Source organism: Gopherus flavomarginatus (genome assembly GCF_025201925.1).
Source record: "Gopherus flavomarginatus isolate rGopFla2 chromosome 13 unlocalized genomic scaffold, rGopFla2.mat.asm SUPER_13_unloc_4, whole genome shotgun sequence".
NCBI classification, from domain to species: domain Eukaryota; kingdom Metazoa; phylum Chordata; order Testudines; family Testudinidae; genus Gopherus; species Gopherus flavomarginatus.
In genome coordinates, this window is record NW_026114612.1 from 405,337 (window position 1) to 417,584 (window position 12,248).

Genomic DNA, 12,248 nt, shown 5'->3' on the forward strand with positions numbered 1-12,248 from the left:
ACAGACAGAAAACAATCTTTATTGCCACATACTTTCACTGTTTCTTTGCTTTAACACCTACGAATGTACCTGTTGGACCATGAAAAAGAGTTGCTCCATTTCTATGGACCTCAAATCAGAATTCAATATAGATATTTTATACTAATAACATTTTATCAAAGTATTCAGTAAATGTTAACCTGCTAACTTGAGTCTATAGGCAGAGACATTATGTAACCTGCTAGCCACTGGCTAATGTGCTATTTTGTCTTGCTGCAAAACCTATCTCGGGGTGTGGAACTGCCTACCCTGTCACTTTCCCCCACCCATTTAAAACCTATGTATTCTATTGTAATCAATTGATTGACAGTGTCTCTGAGCCTAACAAGCAAGGTGACTCTCCTTTTATTGACCTCTACACAGTGTAGATTTATCTCCCTCACAGACAGCTGCTGAATAAAGAGGAGATTCAGCATCCAGCACCCAGTGGTGCCTGGCTGAATGTGCCTCCTCTCCCCACAGCTTGGTGATCTTTTGAGGAAATGGAGAAGACTGCCTTTGCCTAGCTGTACATTGCTTGCAAAAGAAACAGGTCTTTTTGGTGACAAGTGTTGAAAGGAGTCACTAGGCAAATGTGGAGACAAGAAAAAGATCTCCTAATTGAACTTGCATCTGTGGATGCTGAAGCCACAACACAGAGTGCTAAACGCTATATGATCACGGCTGGAGTCAGAAGAGTCTCTACCAAAGCATTTTTTCACCAGCAGGGGCCTCTCTGTGCACAGAACTCCTGGTAGCTTGATGGCTGCAGGCAGTGGAGAACTCTATTTTGGCATCTCTTTGTCTCTTTTGTGGTGAACATCTGCAGTAACTGTTAAAAGGCCTCTGGATAGTGGTCTTTGGGAAGAGCTGATTGAAGAGCCTTCCTAGTAACCAGAAAATCTTGGCTTGGCCTGACAGTTCTTCTTTGCTGAACCTAATGTGTCTTTTGGCTCCTTTTTCGTATCTCTTCATAAGAAAGAAAAGACCTGTCATCAGAATCCTTCTAAGTGGTGGTTCAAGACAGAGAGAGCCTTCCTTGCAGCTAAGTCTTGGTGCCAGGGGGCATGTCTCACCACTGCAGTGCCTCCTGTTGGCCATCCTGGCGATTAGGTCTGCTCCACCAGTGCACCTTCATCCAGTGGCATCTGGCTGCCATCTGTTCTATCATTAGGACCCATGTCGCTCTCAGTACTTCAATGTCCTCTTATGGACAGAGCCCTCTGGCTGTGCCCCACTCAGTTCTCTCACCACTTCCAGGGGGCAGCTGTCCTTCACCCAGACACTTGCCTCAGTGGCCAGCTGCAGTCCAGGGTGTAGCCACCTGTGTCAGTGGCGACTGAGGCAAAAGGGGTGCACCTCCAACCCTCACCATCTGTTTCCCTGGACCACTTCCCCACAGACCTAGCACCTTCCTCCACCTTTGTATAAGGGCCTCAGTCTGGCAGTAATCAGCCAGGAGGTCACTCATGCTCCCCTTACCCACCCAGCACTACTCTGACCATGGTACCCCTCCTTCTCCTTCTCCTTCTCCTTCTCCTTCTCCTTCTCCTTCTCCTTTCTTCAGGCAGCCAATCCTCCCTCCTCAAACTCCAAGGAGAGACTAACTTGCTGTGCTGAGCAGCCCTTTATATATGGGCTACTCCAGCAAGCCTTCTCCTGATTGGCTCTCCCAATAAGCCCTTTCCTGACTGGCTGGGTTCTGCACCGCCTCTGCAAGGCTGCCTTAATTTTTTTCCTGATTGTTTGGGGCAGTCACCCCACCACACTTGGAAAGTGGCAAATGAGAAGTCTAGAGCTGAAGGAAAGGTTACCGTGACTCAGAACTGAGCCAAGATTGCTGTGACTGAAACACAGATCACTAATCAGTATATGATCACAGTGGCTGGTGGGAGAAGCACATGTTAGAAGCCCTCTGTCAACTCAGCTGTGGCTTTCTGTGCACAGAGAGCCAGACACCTCAAAGTCTACAAGGCTTGAGGGAAATGGGGAAGGTTTGTACTTTGGAATTTGCAGGTGTTGTCCTGGACCATCAAATGGAACAGTTGTAAACACTTTCTTGAGGCAGGCACCATGGCTTAGCTGGCTAAAGCACCTGTCTAGTAAACAGGGGATCCTGGGTTCAACTCCCAGTGGTGCCTTTTTGTATGGCTTTTGTCTCCTCTGCTCACATTTTCCTGTGTCTTTCTAGGAAACAGAAGAGACCTCCCTTGGTATCCAAGTAACTGCTTGCTAAGGAAAAGGCTTCTTTGGAGAGAAGCATTGGAAAGAATCAAATCACAAGCCTGGAGTTGATGAAAAGGCTGCTGTGACTGGCATTAGCCTGGCGATTGCTTCAACTGCAATTGCTGCAACACGAGAGCCTGTGCTGCACGTCCTTGGGGTTCGCTGGGGATGTCCACACACAGAGGCCATGTCACCTTCCTTTTGATTGTCACTGATAAGAAATGGAGCAGCTGAGAGAAAAGTCCCAGAGAGCAGCACCGTGGCTAAGCTGGCCAAGGCACCTGCCAGGTAAAGTGGAGGTTAGAGATATATCACCCAGTGGTACCTGCCAAATATGTCTGCTCTTCCCACCTCTTGGTCAATCTTTCGAGGAAGCAGAGAAGACTGCCTTTGCCTTGCAGTGCAGATGCTTCCAAAAGAAACTGGTCATTTTTTTCTGACAAGTGTCAGAAGGAGGCACCTAAGAAACATGGGGACAACGAAAAAGCTCATCGTAACTCAACTTGCATCCATGGCTCTTGAGGCCACAACGCAGAGCACTGAGCACTGTAGGACCACAGCTGGTGACAGAAGGGGCTTTTCCAAAGGCATTTTCCACTAGCAGGGTCCTCTCTGTGTGCAGAATTCCTTATCGTTTGATGTCCACAGGCCCTGGAGATCACCATTTGGCATCTCTCTCTCTGTCTCAGTGAACATCCACTGTGGTAGTTGAAAATCTGTGATGAGATCTACAGGATGAAACCTGAACAGAGGGACCCCTGAGCCCTGTGTCCCACCGCCTGGATTCCCTCTCACACTGTGATGCTGTGACAGGCTGCAAATCTCTGGCACATATTTCACTTACACAGACATCCACAGGTCGGGGCACATCCAACTGAGTTACATGAATGCTTCTCCCAGCCACTCATAAAACTAATGATAGAGAGCCTCCCGCCAATTCCCCCCAGCTCTGCAGCCTTGCACCCCTGGATTATACTGCAGGAAGGGCGAACCACAGCGGCTGCCTCCCCCACATGCGGGAAAAAGGCTTGACCTGCTAGCCCTGCGGACTAAGTCTCCAGGTCTCCAGCTTGCCCCATTCGACCCAACGGCTTGATCTTGTGGCCAGAATTATTTGCAGTTGTGATTTCCCCCAGCAGTACCGCACAGGGGTCCATGGTCAGCTCCAGCACAGGCCCCACAGAAAGGCTTAATTCTTGAGCTGCAGCACATGCTGGGCAGGCTTAAGACCGGGCTCCCCATGGCAGGAGAGAAGAAGACTCAGACCCTGGTGAGGCAGGCTGGGGCTTCTTGGATCCCATTTGCACACAGCCAGCCTTCTGCCCCCACTTCCAAGTCATCAGTGGCACCCCCAGGTCGGCCAGAATGAAGCAGCAGTTTTCACTGCACCAAGTCCACTTATGGCTTACAGGCAACTGCCAGACCTCCCGCAGCCCACAATCTCAGCCAGAAAGGAGCCCACTCAGCCTCACCATTGCTTCTTTTCCTTCCCCACAGAACTCCACTTCTCCTGACCTACAAGTAGCCATCTCTGGGATGCCAAGAGGCAGGTAAAGGGTTCTATCTCCCAGAAGCGAACCACACCTCCATAGGTTCGGCCCTCAGAAGGGCAGGTGGGGGTTTCCTGGATCCCAGTTGCTCACAGCCAGCCCAGCCCCCACCTCTAAAGCCATCAATCTATAGGCCAACCTCCAAGGGGAGAGGAGGCCAAGCCACAAGCCTCCAAAAGGTGACACACCTAACTGCTCTAGGTTCTCCAGACTGACACCAAGGTGTTTTCTCCATTTACGTCAGCACCCTCTGTCATGCAGGGGTTGGAGTTATCTCAGGTACAGGCCAATAGCAGAAGGAGGAGCGCCTTCCTGGACAGCAAGGGGATTTGAGAAAAGGAAGCCAGCCTGTTTCTGAACCAAGGGCCTTTTGTGTATTGGGCACATGGGATAACCACTACACTACAGAAACTCTGTCTGCTTAGCTTGTGCTTGCCCTGGCACACACTGATGGGGAAACGTAGAGCGAGTGGTGGCAGCCCTCCAATAGCTCAGCTGGCAGAGCAGAGGACTGGAGCCGGTGCTCAGGAAGTCATCCTTACGTCACCCTTCTGAACCTTGCTTGAAGGAAAGCTTCTTTTTCTTCCCCTTGCTGACGAAGAACAAGAGAAGAATGAAAGGGCAGGTGGGCCAGCTCGGTGCAGAAGCCCATGCTGTCTTTTCCTGCGGCATAGCCTGAAATGAGGGGCTTGTGGCAGTTAAAGGAACTGCTGCACTGTCAGAAAACAGTCCAGCCCTGCACAAAGGGAGAAAGAAGAGCCTGCCAGAGGTTGGGATTGAACCACAGACCTTCAGCTTAGCACTCACCCAACTGAACTACTGCAACAGCTGCTAGGTTTCTTTTCAGCCTGTTACTTTTCTGTCTGGGATGCTTTTGTCAGTGGCCCATTAAGACAAAATTCACTTTTGCTTTCCTTAGCTGGCTAAAGCCCTTATTTCATAAACCAGGTAATCCTGGGTTCGACTCCCAGTGGTACCTTGGGGAGTGGCTTTTGGGGCACCTGGCGTTGGCTATTGTCAGAAGACAAGATTCAGAACTAGATGAACCTATGGTATAAATTACACTCACAGGCACTGATAATAGAGTTCCTGAAAGTTTAGGTATTAAGAGCTGATAGGTCAGTGGTCCAGTCCCCTCAAGGATGACCCCCACCCTCTGGGGCAGGTCTGAGCTCTCACACCAAATGCCCATTATAGCTCCCAAAATCTGTGAGCGGCTCATTTAGTTTACACCCAGGGTTGAGACCTACTTTGTGTCCAGTGTCTGAGAATGAAAATCCTAAACCACCCTTTGAAATAACAAATGCAGCACGATTTGCTATTGTCCCTGCCCCAAAGCAGAAAGATCAATGGAGAAATGCCATTGAGTCCAGGGTAATACTTGACTGCAGTTTTACCATTTCCACTCTCTAAACTCCCTCGCAACCTTCTGGGCTCCTAGAGCAGGGTACTGAGTCTGAGCCCAGACATGTGCACTGCAACTTTACTCCAGACCTAGCTGCATGATCCTGATTAATGTGACATAGACCAACTGTGTGTGTTTCATTGCACTGGAGATGTAGCCTAACGTTATGACTACACTGTGATTAAAACACCCAGGGCACCTGTCTCAAAGCCCAGGTCAGCTGACTCAGGCTTATGGGACTTGGGCTGTGCCAGACTATAAAATTACGGAGCAGACATATGGACTTGAACCCAATCTCTGAGACCCCCCAGAGGGGTGAGGGTTTCTGAACCCAGGCCTCAGTGTGAACACAAATATCTGCACCACAGTTTTTAACCTTTCAGCTTTAGCTCCATGAGCCCAAGTCAGATGACCCAGGCCAGCCCTGCTGCCACATTTATACCAGGAGGGATGGACTCTAAGGGTACGTCTCCATTGCAATGGAAGCCCAGGTGTGGCATGCTGTGCTCAAAGCAGCACCCTGGTAGCCCCATATTCACCACTCTCATATAATGATGACATGGTTTGTAAGAAGTCTGCCTTCTGAGCTATCATTTCTAAAGTCTTGATCTGTTGAACATTAATATCATGTTGGATTGTGTGTGCTCTCATTGGTTGGGAAGTTATAAAGTTTTGCTCTGTGTGCCTTACTGAAATATGTTATGAGGTTGGGAAATGCCCTCCACCAGCCTTTCAGGTGTGACAATAGAGGAGCCAGACTGGCTGCTGGCCCATTGAAGGTATCCACACTCCCAAGGACTATCCCAGGAACCGTGTACAATGCAGACTTCTCCGAGATAGCCCAGCAACAATGGACACTGCTTGACTCACGTCGTAGCAAAGGTATTTCCTAGCAAGTTGGAAGAAACTATGAAAGGGGGGTAGAGACTTTATGAATTGGCCTCCTTCCCCCACAACTCAATACCTGTAAACACATCTGGAGGACAAACACTGAACTGAGATAAATCAGAAGAGAATAATAATAATACATTCAAATAAAAGTCCCCAAACAGACTAGTATTGGTTTTTCAGCAGAAAATTTTCGGTCTGGGGAATTTTGTTTTCTGTCAGACCTTGCCAAGGGAAGCAGGTAGAAAATGTTTGAGTTTCCTCCTTCAGAACAGCTTGGCCTAGACACTAGCTCTGGTCCACGGTTGTGGCCTTGCTCAGGATGGGGGTCTTTTAATTATTTGGGCAAGTCCCAGGGTGTTTGGGAGAGATTATGAGGATGTTACCTTTTGAGATAAAGACTAAGAAATACAGGACTAGAGAAATTTTTTTTTAGAAATCTGGGATTTAGATATTTAATTTAAAGCAAGGGGAGCAGTCTGAGTTTCTGAGAAGGTTTTTGTTTGCAAGAAGCAACATTGTTGGGTCTGTTATTGTACCAAAGGGGGAGATGGTTGTCTATAAAGGAGAGGTGAAAACTAAATGCATCTGATGAGGATTAAATTTGAACCCATGTGTGCAGAGGATAATGGATTAGCAGTCCATCACCTTAACCACACGGCCACCTCATCTGAACTGTTAAAAACATGACAGGAGAAGAAATCTAAGGCCGGCAGTGATAGGTACAATATGGAGTTTTTAAGTACTAAGCAGAAGCAGGGGCTGAATATGCTCCCCGCTCACATCTAGTGAGAAGCTGTGGGAAAGACTTCAGGAACAGACCGTGTTTGCATAGACACACCTACTCTGCCTACATATGCAGCATGATGGGGCCGCTTCCCGAAAATGACCAGTTTTGGCTGGTGTTGGGTTACAAATCACTTTAGGATTGAGTGGAATGAAATGTTATTATCCTTCCTGTATGAGTGAAGGGCAGCAGAACATACCTAGTCCATCCTGATGGAGGGGTAGGTGGGTGAGGAATAGCTTTTATTGGACTGCATAGAAGTGATTGCGGACATCATCCTAAACCAGTGGTCCCCAAACTTTTCACACTGTGCCCTCTTAACCATGGCTGTGGCCCCTTGGAAGCCGCGGTCGAGAACCTGGGCTGGGAGTGGGGCTGTGGCTTGCTGGGGAGAGGGGTGCAGACACAGGTAAAGGGATCGCGGCTGGGCCAGGGGTCAGGCTGAGGGTAGGGTGGATGAAGAGCTGGGACAGAGTGGGACTGAGTGGTGCTCCCTTCCTGACCTCCATGGGGGCTGGCTCAACCCTGAGGTTTTTCCATGAACATTCCTCTGTGCCCCCCTAGGAGGCATGCCCCACATTTTGGGAATCACTGCCCTAAACTGACCCCTAGTCACTAAGCAGGAGCTAGTGATGCCAAAGCCCAGGGACAGGGAGCTTTGCCAGAGTGGCACCTGCTGGTCACATGCCTGGGGGCTGACACAGGCTCAGTGCTCTGGAACAGCTCTGAGCCAAACCCAGGCAGAGTCCTCATCAGTGTGACACTGCCCAGGGGACGCTGTCACTGGGGGAAACCTCCTTGCCTTCAGCACGACCTGGGACTGACCTTGGACCTTTCAGCACCCGTTCCATGCCAGGAGCTTCCTGTAGTGAGTCACCTTAGCAGGACACCTGGGAAAACCTTACACCCCCCAAAGGAGTCATGCACCCCCAACTTCCACAATCCCCAGTGACTCTCAGCCAGCGTTGTAAAACAGAAGGTTTATTAGTGGTCTGGAATACAGCCTAGGAAAGTTCTTTGTTAGCATAGGAAGTAGGAAGATTCAGCAAAGTCCATCTTCATGAGACCCAAAACTCAGAGCCTGGGCTCTCCCCTTGAGTCTCAAAACCAGCAGACTCCTTGCTTCCAACAGCCCAACTCAGCCAGGCCCTTTTGTCCCTCTTCTGTCCTTTGTTCTGTTTTCCTGGCAACCTGGTCACCTGGCCTCCACTTCTTTCTTTGTTCTCTGAAGAACGTAAATCACACTGTGTAGAGGTCAAGCAGAGGAGTTTATTGCACACAGCGCTGGTGGAGTGTCACCTTGCTTATTAGGTTCAGAGGCACTGTCAGGGTCTGTTTCCCACTTTGAACTTTAGCGTCCAGAAAGTGGGGACCTGCCTGTTACCTTCTAAGTTTAATTCCTAGCTTAGATCTTATCACGCTGCCACCAACCCAAAATACAGTGTTTAGGTACACTCTTTGTCCCCCAAAACCTTCCCTGGGGGACCCAAGACCCAAACCCCCTGGTCTCAAAACAAAGGGAAATAAACCATTCCCCCCTATCCTTTCTTCCTCCCAGATTTTCCCCTCCCTGGGTTACACTGGGAGATCACTGTGATTCAACCTCCTCGAATCTTAAAACAGAGAGGAAATTCACCTTCCCCCCACTTCTCTCCCCCTCTCAGACTCTCCCTGAGAGAGAGACAGTGAACCTAACACAGAGAGAAATTAACCTTTCCCTCCCCTTTTCTCCTTTCCCCCCACCAATCCCTGGTGAGTCTAGACCCCGTTCCCTGGGATCTCACACAAGAATAAAAAAAAATCAATCAGGTTCTTAAAAGAAAAACTTTTAATTAATGAAAGAAAAAAGTAAAAATTATCACTGTAAAATCAAGATGGAAAAATGTTTACAGAGTCTTCAGCTATATAGACTAGAGGGACTCCCTCCCCCTAGCATAAAATACAAGTTACAGCAAAAAGAGGTAAAATCCTTCTAGCAAAATACACATTTGCAAATAAAGAAAACAAACAAATGGAATCTGCTTTCTATCTATTACTTACTATCTGGAACCTGAGAGTCTGTTTCAGTAAGATTGGAGAAATCTGGTTACATGACTGGCTTCTCTTAATCCCAAGAGAGAACAGAGAACAAAGAAAAACAGCACAAAAAAAAAGACTTCCCTCCACCCAGATTTGAAAGTATCTTGTCTCCCGATTGGTTCTTTGGTCAGGTGTCAGCCAGGTTCACTGAGCTTGTTAACCCTTTACAAGTAAAAGAGACATTAACCCTTAACTATCTGTTTATGACAGGCACTGTCAATTAATTGATTACAACAGAATATATAGATTTTCCATGGGCGGGGGAAAATGATGGGGTAGGCAGTTCCACACCACAGCTTAGGTTTTGCAGCAAGACAAGATAAGCATATTAGCCAATGGTTAAACATGTTACATAATGTCTCCACCCATGGTCTCAAGTTAGCAAGTTAACATTTAATGAATACTTTGATAAAATATTACTAGTATAAAATATCTATGTTGATTTCTGATTTGGGGTCCATAGGAATGGAGCAACTTCTTTGATTGTCCAACAGGTACATTCCTAGGGGTTAAAGCAAAGAAACAGTGAAAGTATATGGCAATAAAGATTCTTTTTTGTGTGTCTTAAGGCAGGCGTTGGTTCCTTGGAAGGGAGCTGGAAGGATGCCATATCTTATACTGACATGTGCCAACTTCTCATAAACTCAAGGTTGGATTTGTGGGAAGAATGTCTCCCTACAGAAGAGACTAACACAATAGGAACAGGGATTCTTTGTTCAATCTGCAACTCTGAATAAGACACAATTCTTTAGTTCTCAGCTCCGACACCTGGCAACTTGCTGACCAGGCCTATCTTAGCAAGCAAGGCTTTCTGTTTACCCCAGCTTTCTCTTAGCTGATCACGATTTGCTAGGCTTCTGGTCCCTTGATTATACTCTGGACTTTGGGTCTGGAAAAGAGCTGGCACAATCCATAGACCAGGTTGTTATATAATATGCACATGGATTTTAACCCTTCACATCCAGTAATGGCAAAGATCTTGGTTCAGGCTTGTAGCAGTGACGGAATAAACTGCATGTTCAGATCAAGTCTCTGGAGTCCATCCACAGCTGGGATGGGTCATTCAGTCCTTTGTAGAGAGCTTCAGTTTGTAGCAAAGTCCCTCCAGAGGTATGAAGCAGGATTGAAAACAAGGTGGAGGCGAGGCCTCAGCATTTTATAGTCTTTTGCCATGTGGTCTTTGCTTTCTTTGTCCCAAGGACACTTCATCCAGCATGTGACATAGAAAAACCTTAGAGTTCTGTCCATAGGCAGGTCCCTGCATACCTTGCTGAGTCACAAGGCATATCTGCCTTCTCTCAATGGGTCAATTGTGTAGCTGATGGTCCTTACTGGGACGTCAAGCAGGCTAGGCAGAACTGACACCAACTTGTCTGGGGTGTTCCCTGTAAGCAGAGCACAAGTTTGAAATATGAGCAGCATAGAACCAATATTTATAACGTCTACTACAAAAAATGATACACATCTAGAGATAGCATAATTCTAATCAACCAATCAGAACCTCTCCACAGACCCCTTAAACAACAACCTTTCTACAATATTGGCTGCAAATATATGACAGTGGTCGTAATGGTGATCTATACAGTTACAGATTATGTCAATAACGTCACAGCAGGTGACACGGCATCAGTGAGACTGATACTGAAATATTGCCTCCAGTTTTGGTGTCCTCATTTGAAAAAGATGTTGTGAAATTGGAGCTGGGGCAGCAAAGAGCCATCAAATGTTCTGAGGGCTGGAGAAAAATGCCTTCTAGTGAGTTGCTGAAAGAGCTCAACCTGTTTAGCTTATCAAAAGAAGACTGAAAGGTGACTTCAGTGATGTGTTGAAGGGCCTTAATGGAGAGAAAATATTGGGCATTAAAGGGCTCTTGAATCTAGCAGAGAAAGGCAGAACAAGACACAGTGGCTGGAAGGTGAAAAGTGACAAATTCATATTACAAATAAGGCAGAAAAATTCAACAGCGAGGATGTTTCACCACAGGAACAAGCTACCAAGGAAAGCGGTGGATTCACCATCTCTTGATGTCATTTAATGAAGACTAGATGCCTTTCTGGAATGTGTTTGCCTCAAAAGTAGCTATTGTGTCATACAGGAGGCCTGTGATATGCAGGAGGTCAGATTAGATGCTCTAATGGTCTCTTCAGGGCATAAAGTTGACTAATTTCTGAAAAACGGAGTGTAGCATTGGGAGCAGCATCTGATGTTTTCCTGTCTAGCCGGCTTGCTTCCGAGAACGAACGCTCCTTGAGTGGGGTGACCACAGGGAATAGCTCAAACCTCCAAAGTTCCTGGCCAGGGGCAGGACATTAGCACAGCAAGGGAGGGATGTGGCAGTGACATCACAAAGGCCTTTTGCAGGACCTCAGGCTATTGGTCAAAGGTGATGGGGAGATGGTGACCTCACAGAGAGATGCTGACATCAGCCAGGCAGGACAGGGGTAAGGGGCCAAGGAAACCTCAGAGACCCCTGTGGCTTTTCTTCAGCAAGTCTCTTTCTCAAGGTCTCTCTTTGAGGACTGAGAAAGTATTCGGGTTCACGTATGTGAGTGCCAGGAGGAACTTCTTTTGAGTTTTCTCCTTCCCTTTTCCTGATTTTACTAGAAAACAGCCGTCCCTGTTTAGAAGGTAAGAGCCTCCTCGAGAAAAGGGGTGTCCTGGGCGTGTCACAGTTCGGATGCCAGTGGCCCCCCACACTGTAATGAAGTTCCCGCCACCCTGCTCTGTGTTCGCAGTGCGGGAGAGAGCAGCATTCCACGGCAGTGATTTGCTCCTGGCTGCCAGTGCAGAGCAGCAGACTCAGCTGTCAGAACTTCCCAGAGCAATGAAAGGGGAGGGCCCATGGCTCTGTAGCAGGAATGCAGGGTAGGCGAGTTCACGGCGGGCATTGTGGGATACTGGAGAAGGCCAGTTATAGTGATATAATGAACGGCAGCGTCTACTCTGTCACTTCAAGTTTGCTGCAAAAAGCTCTAGACCTCCCATCAAAGTTGTTTTATTTTGTCAGCAAACCAGGGCAGTTTTGTCGCCAGACATGGCATTGCAGTGTGTACACCTGCCACAAGCTGCCGACTGAGGTAGCGTTGTGTGTTTTTCACACACCTGAGCAACATAATTCTGCTGAAACAACTTTGTAGTGCAGACCTGGCCAAAGATTCACTCACACACAACTTGTAAGAACAACGTCACCTGCTCCTCTGCTTTGCAGAATCCAAATACAAGCAAAGCTTGTCATGCCCTGGTGGCGATGGCCAGGAGTCAGGTGTGGGCAAACACTGTGCTTTAGCTACCCACA

At 47.8% G+C, this 12,248-nt stretch overlaps 1 non-coding gene across 1 annotated transcript; it reads left to right on the plus strand.

The window, feature by feature from the left end:
- Positions 1-2,085: 2,085 nt before the first annotated feature.
- On the plus strand, positions 2,086-2,159 carry TRNAT-AGU (transfer RNA threonine (anticodon AGU)). The gene has a single exon. It is a non-coding gene; the product is annotated as a tRNA-Thr (tRNA).
- Positions 2,160-12,248: the final 10,089 nt, after the last annotated feature.